The 3508-nt window shown below is 37.8% G+C and overlaps 1 pseudogene; it reads left to right on the top strand.

Moving 5' to 3' along the window:
- The first annotated feature begins 482 nt into the window (after window positions 1-482).
- On the top strand, window positions 483-3508 carry LOC109793821 (mitochondrial outer membrane protein porin of 34 kDa-like; annotated as a pseudogene).

Raw genomic sequence — 3508 nt, 5'->3', positions numbered from 1 at the left:
ATAGGCTCGGACGGTGGTGATTCAAACTGTGGATCTTCGGAAGGGGCATCCCAAGGCATAGGCATACCTGGCTTCCATGGTGGGATGTCCTTGCACCATTGATATTCAACCTTATGCCATGTATCTGTGACCACCTTCCACTCATTTTTGTATAGGTCGAGATTGAAAAGAGAGGAGTGGGTGAAGTATCTCTTGCTAAGGGTATCAAGATCAGGCCGTCGTCGTCTATGAAGAAAGGCAGTAGATGTGTTGCTGAAGTGCATCGCTTTACATGGTTTCATCCAGTGATATCCACACATCGTTAGAGTATTGCCTTTTTCTTCATATGAGAGTGATGGGCTCCTTCCTTCCATGGTGTGTTCTTTGGCTTCCAAGGAGGAGCTCCCTCTTTCTCCACGGTCTAGGAAAAAGTGTGATGGCTGGATGTTCCTCAAGGGTGGTGGAAAAATAATATTGAAGGGTGGAGGTGAAGGTGGATGAAAATGGAGGTGGGAAAGTGGAAGGTGTTTTTGGTGCTTTTGGCTAGCTCTCTCCACCAAGGGTTTGTGGAGGCCACTCAAGGTAAACTCAAACTCTCTTTAGGGTAGAGAGGAGAGGAGGTTGGGCATGAGGATCCTAGGAGACTAAGGAAGGATTTTGAGGCACAGAGGCTCACTCAAAATGCATATATTCCTAAGTGCACTAGTGCAAAAATAGCTTATAAGATCGCGGTTTTAAAATCGGTTAAGGAGAAGCCGATTTTAAAAGGGAGGCAGTGGCATTTTTGAAATTAAAATCACCACTTTTAAAATCGGTTGAATTTTAACTGATTTTAAAACTCCTTTTAAAATCGATTATCATTTAACCGATTTTAAAAGGTGTCTTTCTTACTACTTTTAAAATCGGTTGTTTTAGAACCGATTTTGTATATAGTATACAAAATCGGTTCTAAAATAACCAATTTAAAAAAGTATGTCATGTTTCAATTTTTAAGATCGGTCTTATAAGAACCGATTTTGTATATGCGTTCTTTCAACTTCGTTATTCACTCTCTCGTGCTTCAGTCTTCAGTGTCTGAGCTTTGTCGTGGTTTCAGCTTTCGTTCAGGGTCACGATTAGCATTTTCCTCCGCTCGGGCTCCCTCGCCAAGAGGTATGTGCTTTAGTCTTCACTTTTGGGCTAGGGTTTTGTCGCGGACGCCACCGCCATTGTCGCGCAAGTCGTCGCCTCCCGTGGCGCCGTTGGGGTGAATGTTGTAACCATTGAATCTGGGCACAATGTGAGCTCCAGGGGAATCTCCCCTGGAAGCGGTTGGGGTGAATGTTGTATTGGAAGATTTCTTGTGTAGGGAAGGGTATTTTTGTTGTGGTTTGTTAGTTACTCTTAAAATTTGCGGGGCTTGGATTATTGTAAGGTGATGGTGTGTTGTTCTGATTTCTGAGAATGACACTGACTATATCTGTGTCTTGTGCTGCTTCAGGCTATAACATCCTCAGGGACCAGGAGAGGTGACCTTTTTGTGGCTGATGTTAACACCCAGTTGAAGAACAAGAACATCACTACCGATGTCAAAGTGGACGTTGATTCTAATGTAAGTTCAACCTTCCTGTTTTGAATGTTTTGTTCTTCTCTGTACTTTAGGGCCTGCAAAAAATTGTGAAACTAATTTTGGTGGTGGATATATGTTTTACTACTACCCTTGAGAGGTGGGATTTTGGTTGGTTTCAATTTGTTGGTATATGTTCATGTTGCGAAAGTGTTAAAATGGTCACTTCTGGCTACCTTTTTGAAGGTGTTCATTTCTAATTTCTAATAGTGTGTTTGGGAACCTGTTTGCAATTTTGCATTTGCAAATGTGAGTTTTTGTTTACCAAAGCATAAAATGAAGAAGCAAGAATTTGGGTCTTTCATGTTCAACATCAGTTTCCATCGATTCAACCGGCAACCAAAGACATTATAATTGTTTTCAAACCACACACTCAACTTTTTCAACTAGTCCACTTGAGCCCTGCTAACTACTTATTTGTAATTTAAGCTAAAAGGGATGTGCAATATATGTAAGGTAGAACTACAGTCTAATTTTCCAACATCACTACATCAGATTAAGAGATTGGCTAAGGTGATTGAAACTAGATACTTTTAGAATAAATTCCCAAGTTGATAAATATTGTAGAATTTAAATTGGGGGGCTCTGGTTACATGCAGGCTGAAATTGAAGTGTGTTTTTACATGTTCCCCCTCCTTTACTATATCTGTTTGTCTGTAATTATGCCAATATCCTTGATATTCATATCCATTCAATACAAAAGAGTTGTTTGTTTTTGTTCTAATTTTAATTTCAGTTAGTTGGCTGAGGAACCCTATCGGTCCTTCATGTCTACATATATGACTATTAAAATTCATAATTTACTACAGATATCCAATGCACTATGCCTAAACTTGTGTGACCATTAGATTGATGGGGATATTTGAGGAATTTTGTTTGTACAATTTGTGCATCTTAAATTGCAATTTATTTGTTTAAACTTTAAAGCCAACATCATGTCAGGCTAATTCTTGTGCTTGGTGATTGATATAGAGTAATCTCAACCAAAATCATATGTTTCCTGCTTCTATATCAGTTTTCTTTTATCTTATTAATTTACCTAGACCTGTTCTATTAAATGTAATTTCACTGAAGTTGATAATGCATTTGCATTGCAGCTTTTCACAACTATCACTGTTAATGAGCCTGCTCCTAGTCTGAAGACCATTCTTAGCTTCAGAGTTCCCGATCAAAGGTCTGGAAAGGTGAGATAAGTTGGTAACTTTGTATGATAAGGTTTGATTCTTCACAGGAAAGCATGATATGATTTACTAAATTTGAGAAACAAACCTCGTCATGAAACAGGTGGAAGTTCAGAACCTGCATGATATGCTGGAATAAGCACCAGTGTGGGTTTAACAACCAACCCAATTGTTATCTGGCATTGTAGGAACTAATGTACTTGCCCTTGGTACTGATCTTTCTTTTGACACCAAAATTGGGGAGTTAACTAAATTCAATGCTGGATTGCCCATAATTTAAATTATACAACTAACAATAAAAAAATATAAAAATTTCTAGCAATTAAAGGAAACTGTTACTTTATTTTGGTGGTGCATTAGATCCGGGAAAACTAAGAAAGTTGAAAGACGACTCTCAGAGCAAAGATTTCAAGTGGCTGAACGCTGTTTATAAGATATTTTAATATTTAATGTCTGCATTTTTGTTTGATTATGATGTTCTGTTCTGCCTTTGCATCCGACATATATATATATACACATTAATTTTTAATTAGTTAATTGTCTAAAAACTAAGATTACGGTATATCAAAATTAAACTCTTTATTGAATGAAGTGTTACTGTTGATGAATTGATTTTTTTTTGGATTATAGGTACTTGCTGGCTGTAACAATTCTATCTAGTTTGTACACTGGACTTCAAGTGTTTCGTCAACTTCATGAACTTTCCACTGGACAAAACCTGATTCAATTAAGAACTGCATGA

The sequence above is a fragment of the Cajanus cajan genome, chromosome 5 (genome assembly GCF_000230855.2).
Source record: "Cajanus cajan strain Asha chromosome 5, NIPB_CcT2T_4, whole genome shotgun sequence".
In the NCBI taxonomy this organism is placed as follows: Eukaryota; Viridiplantae; Streptophyta; class Magnoliopsida; order Fabales; family Fabaceae; genus Cajanus; species Cajanus cajan.
Note: the sequence above shows the minus strand (reverse complement) of the source record. Positions and strands in the feature narration are given on the sequence as shown.